This window comes from Triticum aestivum, chromosome 2A, assembly GCF_018294505.1.
Source record: "Triticum aestivum cultivar Chinese Spring chromosome 2A, IWGSC CS RefSeq v2.1, whole genome shotgun sequence".
Lineage (NCBI taxonomy): Eukaryota > Viridiplantae > Streptophyta > Magnoliopsida > Poales > Poaceae > Triticum > Triticum aestivum.
Genome location: NC_057797.1, coordinates 478,130,593 through 478,149,942, shown reverse-complemented (window position 1 = coordinate 478,149,942; position 19,350 = coordinate 478,130,593). Strand labels below are relative to the sequence as shown.

Genomic DNA, 19,350 nt, shown 5'->3' with positions numbered 1-19,350 from the left:
TATGTTTGTTTCTTTCAATGGAATGGTTTTTTTTTTTGAGATTTTTCAATGGAATGATAAAGATGGCCTCGGGACACACCTGAGGTACAGCCCACACGGGACTGGACCTCGCTGTAATGGAAGACTGGCCCAGTAAGGCCATTCTCTGCCACAAAACACGAACACCCAAGCGACGGGAACTGGGCCAGCCCACTTTGAGCCTTTTACACGAGCAAGCGACCTGGTTTCGAAATCTTCTGGAAGATTTTTGTGTGTGTTTTTATCTGTTATACCCCTAACTTCACAAATATAAGATGCTCTAACTTTTTTATGAATCGAATATATATATAGACACATTTTGTGTGTTTATCCACTCGATTCAGTCGTATGTACTGTAGTTCCTATTAAAATATCCAAAACATTTTATATTTGTAAACAAAGGTAGTATTTTTTTTGGACTGTGATATTTGGCACACGTGTACCATATAAGTAAAACTGCTACACCTCTACTTCTTTTATTTTAAAATACCACACGATCCCCTGTCCTTTGACCTCGCCTCCCCCTAAATGACCCCGGAGGCTCGCCCGAGAAACCTGTTTCTCCCGCACATCTCGCGCGCCCATCCCCGAGAAAACTGTCACTTCTTCACGTCTACCACATGATTTCTCCTCAGGACAAAGTTACCATGATATTCGTATGCAAATTATCAGGCCTGTGTTGCGTAACTTACCATACTATTTACATAGAACGTATCAGGTACTATGCTTCAACAACTACACCCCTTCAAAGTAACCACTGTATTTTATACACAACCTCTCCTTGGTCAAAGTTACCATAGGGGATTGTACATGAGTTACCGGGTCTACAGTTCGTATATTATCATGTTACTTGCGCCTAAAAACTTGGGTGTGTTTCGATAGCATTTTTCATAGGTCAAAAATTACCACGATGTTTTTGCATAACTTATCACGCCTATAGCACGTGTGCCCTTCATGACACTAAACATTATGTCACTTTCTCGTGGCACGCCATGTGTTGTGTTCATCCAAGAGGCCCACGCGCGAGGCGAGTGTATGTCTTTAACAACTTATTTTCCTTTGGTAAAAAAAAATTACCTTCATGTTTATATTGCAAATTATCGGTTATGTGGTGCTTATATTATCATGTTATTTACACAAAAATTATTAGGGATGTTTTGAACAACTTTTTCCTAGGAGAACAAGTTATCATGGTGATTCTAGGTAACTTATCAAGCTCGTAGTGCTTAAAATATCATATTATTTACACAAAATTTATCAGGGGTATGTTTCAGGAAATTCTCCCCCACGGGTCAGAAACTTATCATGGTGTTTAGTTATCGCAGTGCATATATTTTCATGCTATTTACACATAAACATACCAGGGGAGGGAGGTATACTACCGTGCTATTTACACAGAAGATATCGGAGTATCTTTTCAAAAAAAATCCCTACGATCAAAGTTACCATGGTGTTCCTACCTCAGTTATCAGATGTGCGCTGCGTATATTACCATCTATTTACACATAAATTATCGGGTATCTTTTCACATTTATCTTCCCCAATGGTTAAAGTTACCACGATGTTTGTATCTAAATTATCAGGTCTATAGCATGAATGTTATCGTGCTATTTACAGAAATTACCGGGGGGCCGGTTCAACAAATTTATTCCCAATGATCAAAGTTACCACGATGCTTGAAACAAAAAAATCAGTGCTAACATATTAAAGGCAAAAACATGTCAAAAACAGTATTTTCCTTAGCTTGTTCAACAATCAGTGTCATAGGTGAGGTGATTAGTTTCCTTTGTTGATTACCTGCAGACCAGAGATCAAATCCTAGACCAAGCATTATTTTTGCCGAAAGTTGGGAAGTCATGTGGGGCCATAATTGACGATTACGAAAATTAGGAAGTCACGAGCGGGTGAGCGGGTGTGCCCGCGGGAAAGGAAGGAGATTGGGAGGCGTGCATGAAAGGAAAGAAATCGAGAGGGAGGTCGAGGAGGACGTGCGAGAAAGGAAGAAGATCGGGAGGCGTGTGGCAGTTTCGCAATCTGGCACATGGTTGCAATATACATATTTCGTTTTTTTACTATTTTTCTTTTTTAATTTTTTAATTTTCCAATAAATGTTGGACGCCGATAACTGCCACACGTGTGGGCGTTAAGGAGTCTGCCCACATGTTCTGTGTGGTGCCTAAGAGGACCAACCCACACGTCTGTGTGTGGCCAAAACAATTAGCGCCCACACGCCTCTTTTTCCCCTCCCGGTCCCTCTTACACATGTGCGTGTGGGCGAAGTAGATAACGCCCACACGTCCGATACGTCAGGCCTCGTACCTCGTGGTCCCGCACGCCCCACGTGGCACTTTACCGCGCGCCCCGCAGTTGCCATGGGTCGGACCCTCGTCCATGTTCGTTTAAGTGCAGTTGCCATGTCACTGAACTACGATTGTCATGTCGGACAACTACAGTTGCCATGTTTGCTCAACTGCAGTTGCCATCTCAGGTTAAAGTTTCAGATTGCCATTTTTTGGACAACTACAGCTGTTGCCATGTGTGGTCTGGTCTACTGCAGTTGTCATGATTTCAAAACTTTAAGAGTTGCCACCTACTAACACTAGGCAGTTACCATGTAGCGCTACAAAAAAAGGCATGGCAAAAAACATGTTCGGGTAAAAGAGAGAGTTGCCATGTGCTCACAAGCACGCTAGGGCAGTTGTCATTTAAAAAGAAAGAGTTGCCATCTTCTTACGTGCACGCTAGGGCAATTTTGCCATGTACCATGCAAAACATATGGCAACTGACATGTTCGGGTAAAAAAAATAGAGAGTTTCCATCTGCTTGCAATCATATTAGGGCAGTTGTCATGTACACTGCAAAACGCATGGCAACTGGCAGCTTGGGTGTGGGAGAGGAGGCGGGTGTGTGGGCGAGATGGCAAACGCCCACACACCAGCCCTTGTGTGTGACTGAAAAACTGGTGTGTGGGCGAACTGCTAAACGCCCACACACCGACCCCTCCGTGTGGTAAAACGGATGTGTGGGCGACCTCTCTCACACACCACACACACGAGTTGTCCTACGTGGTATACAAAATCAACTAATTCGTGCCAAGATTCATGCAGAAGTTACTGAACGATGATGAAGGCGTGTGGATGAGTGGGCTAACACCCACACGTGTGGACGTTAACATTTTCGTAAATGTTTAGAAATTTAAAATTTTCACTTTCTTTATTTTTCAAGAATACTTGAATTTCTAAAAGTATTCATTTTTCTGAAATGTTCACACTTTTCAAAAAAAATGTTCATACTGCTTGTGTTTAAAGAATGCATTTAAAAAATGATTTCAGAGTGTTCATGTTTTCAAAAAGATATTCACAACTTTGAGTAAATATTCCATTTTTAAAACATAATTCCGACAAAAGGTTTGTTTTCTTTAAAAATAGGAATTTCAAAATATTGGAATATTCCAAAAATGTTCATGTATTTCAATAAATGTTTTTTTCAAAACAAATTAATAAATGATTATTAAGTTGTTTATATGTAGTGAGCGTTGGCGCAGAATAGTAAAGGTGAACAATCCCTACATGGAGGAGTTCAACTGTTCAAGGGTGAACCATCTATTGAACATATAATCAAAGAGGTAGAATTACATAAAGAGGTAACTAGTATTACCGATGCACTGGCACATCTGATGTATACATGATCTGAATTTTTCTCGTGCCTAACTTCTCTACTGTAGACAAACCGACAATTTACTTTCAGTGTTTTACTTTTATTCTATTTACTTCATTCCGACTTCTAGTTACTTGTTTTCTGTCACTGCACTAATTCTTGCATATACCAAAACAATTAATTCACACAAGACCTATGACAACTTGTGTGCGACAGAAACACATGTATTAACACTCTCCTCCACTCTTCGTTGGGTTCTATATCATTTTGGGATACTTACTCAAAGGTACCACATAGCCATGTGTGTCTTGTAGGACATCAGGGTGCACAAACTCCCTTGACAAGGATTTGTCGCTGTCGGTGTCAAAACCGGCGGATCTCGGGTAGGGGGTCCCGAACTGTGCGTCTAGGCCGGATGGTAACAGAAGGCAGGGGACACAATGTTTTACCCAGGATTCGGGCCCTCTTGATGGAGGTAAAACCCTACGTCCTGCTTGATTGATATTGATGATATGGATAGTACAAGAGTAGATCTACCACGAGATCAAAGAGGCTAAACCCTAGAAGCTAGCCTATGGTATGATTGTCTGTTCCTACGGACTAAAACCCTCCAGTTTATATAGACACCGGAGAGGGCTAGGGTTACACAGAGTCGGTTACAATGGTAGGAGATCTACATATCCGTATCGCCAAGCTTGCCTTCCACGCCAAGGAAAGTCCCTTCCGAACACGGGACGAAGTCTTCAATCTTGTATCTTCATAGTCGAGGGGTCCGGCCGAAGGTATAGTCCAGGGGTCCGGCCGAAGGTATAGTCCGGCTATCCGGACAACCCCTAATCCAGGACTCCGTCAGTAGCCCCCGAACCAGGCTTCAATGACGATGAGTCCGCCGCGCAAATTGTCTTCGGCATTGCAAGGCGGGTTCTCCTCCAAATTCCGTGTACCTGTTGAATAGTGTCTGTTTTCTTGTAAATGTAGTGCTCCTTGGCTTCTACGCCCAATAATGACCGTCTTCCATGTGTCAAACGAATACGAAAATTCAGGGTGTTTTTTTATATTTACACCCCTAGCCGCGTGAATGAGCCGCCTATTTAAGGGGACGAGGATTTAGATCCAAACCACACCTTCTCCCCTCCGCGAGTATTCATCAGAGCGTATCCGATAGAGGTCCATTCTATCATGGCCGGTCACCGCAGCTCCTCCTCTCGCCCTTCCAGCCCTCAGCCTGGAGATTGGAAGAGGTGCTCCATCCCGCACAGCGAGCTAGTGACGCTCCAGACCAAGGGATTTCTCCCCCCGGCCTATATGGTCCCGGTTCGAGTCGGACTTGCCATTTATAATGGCGGAGAGCAAGCGGAGAGCGCCCCCAATCCCTCCAAAGGAGAGCGGGTATGCCTTGTCCCTTACTTAATAACAGGGCTCGGATTTCCAATTCATCCGTTTCTCCGGGGGCTCCTAGAGTTCTATGGCCTCCAGCTGCACAACCTCACGTCTGCCTCCGTATTGCATATCGCGGGCTTCGTAGCCCTTTGTGAGCTGTTTTTGGGCTACGAGGCTCATTTCGCGCTGTGGAAAAGGCTATTCTGCCTTGTGCCCCGTTCTCAGAAGGGGTCAAATATATCAAGTGGGCGGAGCCGAAGTGTGGCGCATCGCTGGGACCGGATATCTATCCGGAACCCCAAAGAAGGCGTCCGAGGACTAGCCTTCGGAATGGTTTTATATAGAGGACGTCCCGCTGCTGGATCCTGTCCGGATTGGCCTCCCTGAGTTCGATAGTGCTCCCCTAAAGAAGCGCCTAAGCTGGCGTCCACGGAGCCCTCAGAGGGAAAGTGACAAGGACGTTCTTTACCTGATGGGCCGGATAAGATTGTTAGCTCATTCCGGACTGACCATGATCGGGGTCATGGCCGCATGCATCATGCGAGGGGTGCAGCCGCTCCAGTATAGAGGCCACCCCATGTGGGACTTCAACGGGGAGGACGACTCCACCCGCCACGGTCGTAAGGGGCCGGATTCGGCTGCCGCTCTAATAAAGACCTTGTCCGCTTTGTACAAGGGAGAAGAGGAGGAATTTCTCCGCGTCAATCCACACGGTGGATTTTTTATGTATAATCCCCCAAGTTGGGTAAGTGGACACTTTTACTTGCCCATCCGTTTTATATTCCCATCGTTAAATATTCAGTCTAACGACTTCAACGCAGGAACTGCGCCAGGCTGTTAATGAAATAAACAGCCCTCCTCCACAACCCGAGGATCCGGGACGGTCCCTCGACCCGGCCTCTCAAGAGGATCCGGACTTATCTGTGGAGCTGATTGATGGGGTGTTTCATCAATTGAGCAAGGACAACGCCTTGGTGGCCATTACGACCGATTACCCAGGACTACTCCCAGCCTCACAGGTAACTGAGACCGAAGTCCCAGCACTTTGAAAAGGGATCTATCCTCGCGTGTTTCCGATTGCCGTATGACAACCGTGTTTTGCAAGGGAGGTCCTTGAGACGGGAGGCCGAGCCTGCGGCGACTAGCCAACGAGGGGCGGCAAGGCCCCACGGGCTGAAAAGAAGTGCGGTCCGGACTGAGACGCCGGCGCAAAGGTATAGCGCGCCATCTTATTCCCAGGTGTTATTCCTTCAAGGCATATTAATGCTCGTGCTCTTTTCAGGATGAAGAGACCTCGCCGGACTATATCCGGAGAGGTTGCCAATCGCGCCTTCACCAGCCAGGCTCCAAAGCCTGGTCCGGAAGCAGAGGCGAACACAAGGCGCACACCAGACGCTCCTTCGACAGAGGATGCGGACATGTTGTCTACCACCAATTCCGAGGTGGAGAGTGCCATGAACCACATGCGTCGCCGGATAGTTCTTCGTGACGCTTGTTTCTCCCAAGAGGCATTGGATGCCTTCAATTTGGGAGATGCGTACCTCCGTGCCGCTCAAAATGGTCTAGCCAGAGCCATGGAGCAGTATGTAAAAGACATACAGGTAAGAAATTTTTGGTAATTATATATATACCAGTAGCCCCCGAGACTTGAAACAGTTAGAATAACTGATTTAAGGATCATTTGTTATGCAGGTTCTTACAGAAAAGAATACCCTACTGTCCCAGGAGCTGGAAGAGTGCAAAGCCCAACTTGAGGCCGCACTAGCCGCGGCAGGGGAGCCCAAGGAGACCCCCTCTGGTAATATACGCTTCGAAAGATAAGTATTTTGCGAAGTGCGGCGTGGGTGCGAATCTGACAAATGAAATTGCAGATAGCGCCGGATTAAATCCGGAAAAGCAACAACTCCTACGCCAGCTGAAGGCTGGTGAGAGTGTGCTGACAAAGGTGTGGCGGGAGAAGAACGATCTCCAAGATGCCAACACCAAGCTGGGCGTTGAACTGAAGGATGTTCGTGCCCAACTGTTGGACTCCGTTAAGGAGAATCAGCGGCTTCGACGCGGCATATTTAGTAAGTGCTTAAACGAACTTTGAAAAAGGAGTTCGGCGAGGAAATCGACTAACAGAGTAATGTCTGTAGGTATGCTAACAGGTCGTCTTGCAGAGGAAATGCCCGGTTCTACAGGTGACCTTCTTCCCAAGCTCTCACAACTGCACGAGCGAGTTCGGCAGGTGATGCAAGGCGTCGCCCAGGCCTTGTGGCCATCCGTCTCCATGCCCGAAGGCCTTGGAGAGCTTGTAGAGAAGCTGAAGGGAGCGCGGCGGCGCTTCCGATTGTGGAAGATGTCGGCCTGCCGTCAAGGCGCCAGGGAGGCCTGGGCCATGATGAAGACGCGGTACACGAAGGCTGACCCAAACCACATGGCTGAGGTCGGACCCGTGGGGCCCAATGGGAAGGAGATCCTTGTGAGCTTAGTATACGGCCAAGTAGAATTGGCCGCAAAGTATTCCCAACAGGACTGTAACTAGACAGCCTGTTAGATGGTATTGAAGAGGAATACAATATTGACTATGTAATTTTAATTGACATGTGTAATGCCTTTTACCCGGATTGTAGATCGTTTGTCATGGCCGACCTTTTCGCTTCAACCTCGGGACCTGACGCTCCGGAGTGTGTCTGAATACCCTCGCGGTTATATAAGAACCGGGGTATGCATGGAGACCAGGCGTAGGGGTCATTAGTGCTTGAACAGACAAGTGCCCAACTAGTTATGTTATATTACATGGTTAGTAAGAAACATCTTCCAGGGAGAATAGTTCCGTTAGGGGTTCCTTTCCCTGGGAGGCATATGCCCTAAAGTGCATGTACATTCTGCGAAAAGAGACGCAGGAAAAACATCTGGGGGCGTATAGATAAATAAGTGAAAAAAATATCATCTTTAGTTCACCGACCGAATATTCCCTTAAGAACGCTAGCTTTCGGCTTCACCCAGTCTGAGGTACACATCCGGCTGACCCGACAGTAACAATCGCAGAGGTGCTCCCTTTACCACCTAGCCGAATAATCAGGAACGTAGGGGTAAGCACAGGAGCCAGGCAACCCAGCTTGGCCAAAACTGAAGTCATATCGATGCATATAATGGTGAATAAAAGGTACATGCGGAAGTGTGACACATGTATTGGGCATGAAGCCAGTATAAATAAGCTTCTGTTTAAAGAAGCCCCCAGGTTTAATGAGCGCGGATAGCGCATCACTTTATGAGCCTTTAAAGGCTATAAGAGAGAGAGGAGAAGGAGAGAAATGTAAGACAGAAAGTATATAAAAATGGACAGAGGAAGGAGACGAACACAGAGTCCGACGCTAGGCGTAGAATCTTCGAAGACGGGCTGCGTTCCATGGGTTCGGCTCGAGTCGGTTATCCGATGCATCTCGTAGGTGGTACGCTCCACCAGTCAGGACTTGGTCAATTATGAAGGTACCTTCCCACTTGGGCTTGAGTTTGTCCTTTTTCTTGTCCGGCAGGCGTAGAACTAATTCGCCAACGTTGTAATTTTTGGCCCGTACTTCTTTGCTTTGGTATCTTCGAGCCTGCTGTTGATAGAATGCGGAACGGGCTTTTGCCACGTCATGCTCTTCCTCCAAGGCGTCCGAACTGTCCTGCCGATCGAGCTCGGCTTCTTTTTTTTCGTACATGCGCACTCGAGGTGAGTCATGAATTATGTCGCAGGGCAAAACTGCCTCTGCGCCGTACACCATGAAGAATGGTGTGTATCCGGTGGTGCGATTTGGCGTGGTCCGCAGCCCCCAGAGTACGGAGTCGAGCTCCTCTACCCAGTGCGTATTAGATTCCTTAAGGGACCACACTAATCTAGGTTTGATGCCGCTCATGATAAGACCATTTGCACGTTCGACCTGGCCGTTAGTTTGTGGGTGATAGACGGAAGCATAATCGAGCTTGATGCCCATGTTTTTGCACCAGAGTTTTACCTCGTCGGCCGTAAAGTTCGTGCCGTTATCAGTGATGATGCTGTGGGGGATGCCATAACGGTGTACAACCCCAGATATAAAGTCTATCACCGGTCTGGATTCGGCCGTCTTAACAGGCTTGGCTTCTATCCATTTGGTGAACTTATCCACCATGATCAGTAAGTATTTTTTCTTGTGGGTTCCGCCTTTAAGGGGTCCAACCATGTCAAGTCCCCAGACCGTGAAGGGACAAGTGATGGGGATAGTTTGGAGGGCAGTGGGTGGCATGTGGCTTTGGTTTGCAAAAAGCTGGCAACCGACGCATCGTTGGACTAAGTCCTGGGCGTCTGCCCGGGCCGTCGGCCAATAAAAGTCTGTATGGAAGGCCTTGCTTACAAGGGACCAAGCTGCAGCGTGATGACCACCGAGTCCGGCATGAATTTCAGCCAGGAGGTTCCGCCCTTCCTCTTCGGAGATGCACCTTTGAAGGACTCCGGTAGTGCTTTTCTTATAAAGCTCTCCCTCATGGACTTTATAGGCTTTAGATCGCCGCACTATGCAGCGTGCCTCATTTTGGTCCTCGGGGAGTTCTTGCCTAGTAAGGTAGGCGAGGAATGGTTCTGTCCATGGGGCGATGACGACCATTATTACGTGGGCTGAAGGTGTTATTTCATTGGCAGAGCCTCCAATTATGTCAGAGTGTTCGGTGTCGGGCAGTGCGGTTGGGTCCCGGCTGTTATTGCCAGGCTCCCCTTTCCATACTACGGATGGCTTGATCAGCCTTTCCAAGAAGATGTTGGGGGGACTACATCGCGTTTTGCACCGATGCATGCTAGGACATCTGCCGCCTGATTATTTTCCCGGGCTATATGGTGAAATTCGAGCCCTTCGAACCGAGCTGACATTTTTAGGACGGCGTTGCGATAAGCTGCCATTTTTGGATCCTTGGCATCAAAGTCTCCATTTATTTGGGATATTGCGAGGTTCGAGTCCCCGCGCACTTCTAGGCGTTGAATGCCCATGGATACTTCCATCTGGAGACCATGTAAAAGGGCCTCATATTCGGCTGCATTGTTGGAGTCTGTGTACATTATCTGGAGTACGTGTTGAAATGTGTCTCCTGTGGGGGACATCAAAACGACGCCAGCCCCTAGTCCGGCCAACATTTTGGAGCCGTCGAAGTGCATGACCCAGTTTGAATATGTGTCATACTCTTTAGGGAGTTCGGCCTCCGTCCATTCTGCGACGAAGTCGGCCAAAACTTGCGACTTGATAGCTCGCCGTGGCTTGTAAGTTATGTCGAACGGGAGGAGCTCAATGGCCCATTTTGCAATCCGGCCCGTCGCGTCGCGGTTGTTTATAATATCGTTAAGTGGCACTTCTGGGGCTACTGTTATTGAACACTCTTAAAAGTAGTGTCGCAGCTTCCGGGATGCCATAAATACCGCGTACGCAATCTTTTGATAATGTGGGTACCGTGACTTGCACGGAGTAAGGACAGTGGACACATAGTAGTCTGGCTTTTGAAGGGGGAATTTGTGTCCGTCCGTTTCTCGTTCGACGACGAGCACTGCGCTTACGACCTGATGGATTGCTGCAATGTATAATAGTATTGGTTCGCCAATGTTTGGCACGGCCAAGACTGGGTTTGTTGCCAAGATGGCTTTTATTTCGTCGAGTCCGGCCGTGGATGCATCCGTCCACTTGAAGTGTTCGGTGCGCCGAAGGAGGCGGTAAAGGGGTAGGGCCTTTTCTCCTAAGCGGGAGATAAAGCGGCTTAGAGCCGCCACGCATCCGGTTAATTTTTATATTTGTTTGAGGTCCTTCGGGATATCCAATTGTGTCAGAGCTCAGATCTTGGCTGGATTTGCTTCAATTCCTCTACCGGATACAATGAAGCCCAAGAGCTTTTCGGCTGGAACGCCAAAAACGCATTTTTCCGGGTTGAGCTTGATGTCGTATGTTCGGAGGTTATCGAATGTTAGCCTCAAGTCGTCTACTAGAGATTCGACATGTCTTGTTTTAACGACCACATCATCTACGTATGCCTCCACTGTTTTGCCGATCTGGTTTGCCAGACATGTCTGAATCATGCGCTGATATGTTGCGCCGGCATTTTTGAGCCCGAAGGGCATTGTGTTGAAGCAGAATGGGCTGTATGGTGTGATGAATGCCGTTGCGGCTTGGTCTGACTCTGCCATCTTTATTTGATGGTAGCCGGAGTATGCGTCGAGGAAACACAACGAATCGTGTCCAGCGGTAGCATCGATAATTTGATCGATGCGGGGGAGAGGGAAGGGATCCTTTGGGCAAGCCTTGTTAAGGTCTTTGAAATCAACGCACATGCGCCAGGATTTGTCCTTCTTTGGTACCATCACCAGGTTTGCTAGCTAGTCCGGGTGTTTTATATCTTTGATGAATCCGGCCTCCAATAGCTTGGCTAGTTCCTCTCCCATGGCCTGTCTCTTAGGTTCGGAAAAACACCGAAGAGCCTGTTTGACTGGCTTGAATCCTTTTAGGATATTTAAGCTGTGTTCGGCCAGCCTGCGTGGGATTCCTGGCATGTCTGAAGGGTGCTAGGCGAAAATGTCCTAGTTCTCTCGTAGGAACTCTCGCAGTGCGGCGTCTACATCAGGGTTTAACTGTGCTCGATGGAAGCTGTTTTATTGGGGTCCGTTGGATGGACCTGGAATTTGACTATTTCGTCCGCCGTTTTAAAGGAGGTGGACTTGGATCTTTTATCGAGTATCACATCGTCCCTATTCACCGTGGAGCACGGCCCAGTCAGTTCCTCAGCCGCTAGGGCTTCGGATAGCGCCTCGAGGGCCAGTGCGACTGTCTTGTTTTCGGCGCGGAGTGCTATGTCCAGATCACTAGCGAGAGTGATGATTCCGTTAGGCCCGGGCATCTTGAGCTTCATGTACCCGTAATGGGGTATTGCTTGGAAGACTGTAAATGCTTCCCGCCCTAGCAGAGCGTGATATCCGCTACTGAACGGGGCCACCTGGAACGTGACCTCTTCGGACCTGTAATTATCCGGCGTGCCGAACACCACATCTAGTGTGATTTTTCCTGTACAACGCTCTTCCCGACTGGGGATTATTCCTCTAAAGGTTGTGCTGCTTCGCTCAATGCGGTTCCAGTCTATTTCCATTTTTTGAAGGGTTTCCTCATAAATGAGGTTCAATCCGCTGCCGCCATCCATGAGTACCTTGGTAAGACGAAAGCCGTCCACTATTGGACTGAGGACCAACGCGGCTGGTGCTCGGGCTGTTCGGAATTTAGGTTCATCACTGGCGTTAAAAGTAATAGCCGTGTCACTCCATGGGTTTATTGTTGCTACTTGGTAGACTTCGGCAAGGCTGCGGAGTGTTCTTTTTTGCATATTATTTGATGCGAAAGTCTCTAAGACTGTTAATACCGTACTAGTTTCTCTGGGGTGGCTTTCTGTGGCTTCTGTAATTAGAAGATCTTCGCCAATTTTTGCCACCTGCCGGAGTATCCAACATGCTCTAAGGCTGTGAGTTGGTGTGGCGCCCTCTGCACTGTGAATTTTACAGGGTCCATTAAGCCATCCTTCCAGTACGGTTCCGTGCCCTGTAGAGGGCTTTTGCTTTTTGGTATTAAACCCGGGTGTCTGGCGATGATGCACCCTTTTATTTCGGACTGGGTTTGTATTCAGGCCCGGATTGTCCCAAAATTTTATTTTGGTTTTCTAGGCGCTTTCCATCGCACAGTACTTTCATACTATGGACGCCAAGTCAGCGAAGCGTGTAATATCACGGCGACTTATGGCGTTGAGGATTCCTTTGTCTGTGCAATTATTGCAGAAGAATGAAATTGCGTCTTCCTCGCGGCAGTCCTTTATCCTGTTCATAACCAGGAGGAATCTGGCCCAGTAATGATGTACTATTTCTTCGGGCTCTTGCCTAATTTGGAATAGATCGCTTATGTACGGGTGGGTGGGTGGAATCAAATCCGAAACCTCACCCAATCTGAGACCCAGGGGCCAAGGAGTTTCCGAACTCGGAAGTTTGGATTCTTGGATGCTGTCCAATGAATCTAGCCCGTCACCTGACTTTAAGTTCAGGTCTTGAGTGATGTCCTCCCCTCCGCGGGTATCCGGCTTGAAGGGATCGGGAATCCGGACATAGCTAGTCCTTAAGATAGATAAAGGGTCGCCGCATTGTCCCTCTACCACGACAACATGATGGGTGACCTGGGGAGAGTTAATCTCTCTCAGATCAGGTTTAGGCCCAATCTGGTCGTAATCCGTAGCGACTCCCAGGGCGGCGATGCGATCCAAGAGCTCGTTTAGGGAAGAGAGCTCCATTGGATCTAGCTGATCGGCGAATTCCGAGCTGACGTGAAGATTGCTTTCGATGACCCGAGAGGTCATCGTCGGCGCAGCAGCCGAACAGGTGGTCATAAGGAAACCACCTAGCCGGAGAGTTTAGCCGACAGCCAAAGCTCCCTTAGCAACGGTGCCGTCTTTAAAGACGGGATGAGGCATCCTTCCTGATGGCGACGACACAGAGGAACTCTCAATGAAAGCACCAATGTCGGTGTCAAAACCGGCGGATCTCAGGTAGGGGGTCCCGAACTGTGCGTCTAGGCCGGATGGTAACAGGAGGTAGGGGACACGATGTTTTACCCAGGTTCGGGCCCTCTTGATGGAGGTAAAACCCTACGTCTTGCTTGATTGATATTGATGATATGGGTAGTACAAGAGTATATCTACCACGAGATCAAAGAGGCTAAACCCTAGAAGCTAGCCTATGGTATGATTGTCTGTTCCTACGGACTAAAACCCTCCGGTTTATATAGACACCGGAGAGGGCTAGGGTTACACAGAGTCGGTTACAATGGTAGGAGATCTACATATCTGTATCGCCAAGCTTGCCTTCCACGCCAAGGAAAGTCCCTTCCGGACACGGGACGAAGTCTTCAATCTTGTATCTTCATAGTCCAGGGGTCCGGCCGAAGGTATAGTCCGGCTATCCGGACACCCCCTAATCCAGGACTCCCTCAGCCGCACTTCTTCTCGCATGCAGTGAACGGACACCAGAAATACCATATGGTCAAGTAAGCGAATATCTGCTTGCCTAAGGACATGGGGGGTTTAGGTATTCTCACCTCCCATCGCATGAATGTGGCCCTTATGTTGAGATGAGTTTGGAACATTCTCAAGGAGGATGGGAGGGTTGTGGTTGTAGCTTATGAAACAAAATACTTTTAGGGGTCTTCTGTTCTCGCTTGTGAGAGTAGGAAGGGGTTCTAATTCTAGAAGTCAATTCAACTGATCAAGCATGGGATTCAACTTGGGCTCTCTTTTTCCATAAGCAATGAAGATGGGACCTGATACGTCTCCAACGTATCTATAATTTTTGATTGTTCCATGCTGTTATATTATCTATTTTAGATGTTAATGGGCTTTATTTTACACTTTTATATTATTTTTGGGACTAACCTATTAACCGGAGGCCCACCCCAAATTGCTGTTTTTTTGCCTATTTCAGTGTTCCGTAGAAAAGGAATATCAAACGGAGTCCAAATGAAATGAAACCTTCGAGAATGTGATTTTTGGAACAAACGTGATCCAGAGGACTTGGAGTGGATGTCAAGCAATTAACGAGGCGGCCACGAGGCAGGGGGCGCGCCTACCCCCCTGGGCGCGCCCTCCACCCTCGTGGGCCCCTCGTTGCTTCACCGACCTACTTCTTCCTCCTATATATATATATATATATATATCCATATACCCCGCAAACATCTAGGAGCACCACGAAACCCTATTTCCACCGCCGCAACCTTCTGTACCCAAGAGATCCCATCTTTGGGCCTTTTCCGGAGCTCCGTCGGAGGGGGCATTGATCACAGAGGGCCTCTACACCAACTCCATGGCCCCTCCGATGATGTGTGAGTAGTTTACCTCAGACCTTCAGGTGCGTTGCAACGGGAAAAAAGTCACAAAACCTGCTCCACATGCCACTGCACGGCACTTCATATATCAAGCTCTGACAGGTGTCGGAGATAAGGTTGCCCTCATCTTTAGTAATTATGATTATAATCTACAGAACTTCCCAGTCCTACCAAAGAAAAAACTTCAATTTTGTTAGGGACACATGATGGCGCTACATCTGATATCCAGCTATTCATTTGAGATTGGCTCAACAGCCATCCATGAAAACCTTATGCAGTATGGATGGATAACAAATAGGCAGCACAACGTTCATGAGTATGTGTGCTTGACTTCTGAAAATCCATACCAACAAAACTATCATCACAATCATGTCAATCAGGGTTACCACACCGCACAATGAACCATCAGTATAAGAAAAAAACTTTTAAATTTCTAAAGAAATATGAGTTACACGTTCAGGTGTCATCACTAAATAAACTTATTGGCATGAAGGATATGTCCAGGTCCCAGGAGCACAACGAATGAAGCTATTGGTTGATGCTTCAAACCATGCCATGTTATGAGCTCTGATGAAATAATTATAGACTAACTTGACACATCTTCAATGGAAAAAAAATCAAGGAATAAAAGTGTGCAAGAATATTAAAGTACATATGTGCCAAAAGTTCTAAATTTATGTCTTGCGAACATATATTATACACGAACTGAGAATCACAAATGACTGCAAGCACAATCAAATATGATACTATTCTAACCTAAATAATACATGAGTGCCAATAAAAAGATACTTATTTAGGCTTCAAAGTTAAAGCCAGAAAGAAGTAACCTATTAGTGTGTGTTATGAACTGAGGGCACCAATCAAATATGATACTATTCTGACCTAAATAATACATGAGTACACATAGTAAAAAACTTATCAAGCCACTTGAGTTGAAGTAGCCTCTGCGGCTTGTGAGTGTGGATCGAGGCTATTGCACATGAAAAATGCCATGCTCTACTTGTCCAGTAATTAACCATCTGCTTGACAGGACAAAAGACCATCAACATGACATGACAAAAGCCCATCTATTGACAGGACAAAAGGATATGATAATTGTATCAGGCTAGCATGACTATGAACTGATTTGGGTCAGAAAAATACCACCAATTCAATCAAAAGGTCTCTGGTGTTGCACATGGAAATTACACTGGTTAATTGTAGCTTATGATTGATTGATAAAGCAATTTAATTACAATCTTACAGTGGTTTAGGAGTTGTGGTATACGTGGTTGGTCCTTGGAATTGTTCTCCTTTCAGAGCTGAGCTGCGCCGCCACAGCGGATAGGCCTTCCACATGCTTGGACACCCCACTGCCATCCAACAGCATGCAGGTGGTGCAGTGGATGCATGGGAGATCTGCACACGCACACGCGTCTACTGTGTCAAGTGCCAAGGAAGCTAAATACGTTCTAGAATCAACCAAGAATTCGCCAAAGGCGTTCTAGAATCAACCAAGAAATCTACCCTGCAATGAAATCTTCTGTTCATAAAAAAGTCAAACCAAAGGAAAAAAACCAAATAAGAGCAAACAATTAAACATGAAAATCAATTTCTACATCAGGAAGGGCAAACACATTGAACAACATCACTTTGATATAGAATAATGAAGAGAGAACATGAGACAAGTAAACAATTAAACATGAACTTATGTTTATTTGGCATGCAATAATTGAAACTTACATGATAAAAATCAGTAAAGATTTATCTACAGAACCTCTGAACAACAATACATATACTTTACACCGCTGATGTTCTATAGCTAGGATCTCCAGTTTAACCAAATATCACTCACAACCATGAGATCAGTAAAAAGATTCCTAGACCATGTATGCGCAATCGTCCTCTGATGTAGAGACGCAACTTGCAATTTTTTCCCTAGTTTGTGGATCACGTAAGCAATTCGTGGTGATAGACACTCACAATGGCCCTAAGCACAATATAATCTCGAGCACCAATGGTCCACAATAGTTTTCAAAAAGAGGGCATGCTTCATTCGCCATTCTTCAAATGTGAGTAATTGCTTAAGAATATGAAGAAAATAGAAAGACTGTGCTGGATCATGAAACTGTAAGTAAATGAGTAGGACATGTTAAGGTATGAGAATATAGGACCAACCGATAGCATAGAAGATAATCCCTATACTCTAGCTCATATTCAGGTCACATATCAAACCACTAAAAGCAACCCACGGTAGAAGTAATCATGGGCGAATCCATTGTGATTTTTACCAGTGCAGGCTGAGTCTCTCAGTACTACAAATCCTTGTAGTCTACTGGCTTCACTCAAATGGGACAGCGTGCCTTGCACTCACCCTGTATACGCACCAGCCGATGTATTTATACTTGCACATGCATAACTGCATGGTCGAAGTTTGCAGAACTATCACTTATTAGTCACTCCACCATAAGAAATACATTACGAGCTTAACACCTTGGCATGTCCAGAATTTCAATGAAGTTAGATTGAATAGCGATATAAATCTGGAAACAATTAGGACCATGTCTTGTGATGTTGTTAGCTAAATAACTCAAGAAAAAGAAGATCTTGTCACTAAGCCAGATCTGGAATTGCCTCCAAAAGCCAAATCGTGCAACTTGAAAATCACGAGGAAATAAGTAGTACACGAAATCATTAGCTTAACAGAGTGTCAGATCGGATAGTATTAGTTTGTAAAAGATACCCTAATTGATATAAACTCAATATTCATCGAGCTGATTCTCCAACAAATATGAAAAAGCAACTCTGAATTGCTCAAAAATAATAATGAAACTCCTATTTGCTTGAGACAAACATAAAATACCTTAAGAGGGAGGTGGCAAAGATCGGAATTTAGTAGAGGACACCGATGACAGTAGTTGCTTCCTCTTTGTCAAATATACCTCATGTCTTCCTTGGGACCGTCAAAAGAATGCAATAGTGGAGCGTTACAAATCGATCGGTTCGATCTAACTCAAACAACAACTCATGGATCCCTTCAAAACAATACGAAGTTGAAGCCCTGGACTGGCCGTGGCGAATTCTGACATGTAGCAGGGCAAGCCTCAAAACGTGTTGCCAGCGAACGAGCCACCAATTCTGCTGGATGACGCGTCCCGATTAGAAATCGGGCCACAGCTGGAAACAATTGCTATATATGATATGTTGGAAGGAAACAAACGACACGGAAGTCAGCGAAAACGCCCAATCCGGATTTTCTAGATAGGCGTTTTTGTACCTCGTTCTGCTCCCATCATTGAGATGGCTACGGCGTCGCGATGGCACCGACCGGTACGAAGCCCGTGGACACGCTGGGATGAGGTTACTCCATCCACGGCCGCCACTCCATCCACGGCCGCAACATCTCTCACGGACTTGTATGTACGTCTGGGTCCTGAGGTTACGCTTGCGCCTACGTCCATGCTATGATGATAGACGCAGACCACCACACGCCATGGGTGGAGAAGGATCGCCCTCTGCTCGCCCGCGCCGACGCCGCTAAAGGGCAAGCCGCTTTCCTCGGCGACGGCGAGGCCCAGGCCGCCAGGTTTTGATATCGCGCTGACCGACTCAGATGCAAGGCAAAGGAGAGGGCAAGTAGAGGATCGGGGATTGGAGAGGCAGCGGGGGCTGATATTTAGATATATTAAAACTGAGCACCCTCCTAGCCCTCTCAGACCATCAACACTCCCAGCCATCGGATCGACACTTTTAAGTACTTTCAGCCGTCAGATTTGCAATGAATCGCTCCTAATCTGGCTCCTTTCGCTAATAACCATCGCTAACCATGCCGGGCCGCTGCTCTGGTAGCTTTTTGGGGCGTCTCAGGTTAATATGGGTCTAATGGCCCCCTAGCAACCTCCCTGGCAACGGTGAGTGCTCCGGAGAAAAAGGTACAGATTCGATCCGTTGAAAAGGGCAACGGCGATGCTGGTCCTGTCGTGAAACCTAGGCATGCCTCCCCCGCCGCCGCCACCACCACCGTCACCTCCACCGTCGATCTCCTATTCCTTTTGGTGCCGAAGTAGCTGAGAGCCACGACCTGCACACAGTGGTGTGGAGACAGCAATGCAACAGACGAAAAAATACACCGGTGGAATTCTGCTGCGCGTATGGCTCTACCATCCTCCACGCCCGCCGCGATGGGAACTCCATGGTCGACTACATCCTTGGCGTCGCCGACCTCCTCCAGTGGCACTCCGACATAGGCTAGGTATACCCAGCCCTCCTTCTCTGCCCCTTCTTGCATCCTTTGTAGCTTATCATGTCTGTCAAACTGTTCCTCTCTGTTTGTTTGATTGGATGCTATCATGGATGGGTTGCAGAACTTGGTGAGGAATCAACACATTACGCTAGCTGGATGGCGTCATACGCTCTCATTTCCCCAAACATA

At 46.9% G+C, this 19,350-nt stretch overlaps 1 long non-coding RNA gene across 1 annotated transcript; it reads right to left on the bottom strand.

Moving 5' to 3' along the window:
• Positions 1 to 14,905: 14,905 nt before the first annotated feature.
• On the bottom strand, positions 14,906 to 18,561 carry LOC123189047 (uncharacterized). Its single transcript, XR_006495542.1, has 3 exons — positions 18,196 to 18,561; positions 17,782 to 18,056; positions 14,906 to 16,337 (listed from the first exon to the last, which is right to left on the bottom strand). It is a non-coding gene; the product is annotated as an uncharacterized lncRNA (long non-coding RNA).
• Between the last annotated feature and the right edge of the window lie 789 nt (positions 18,562 to 19,350).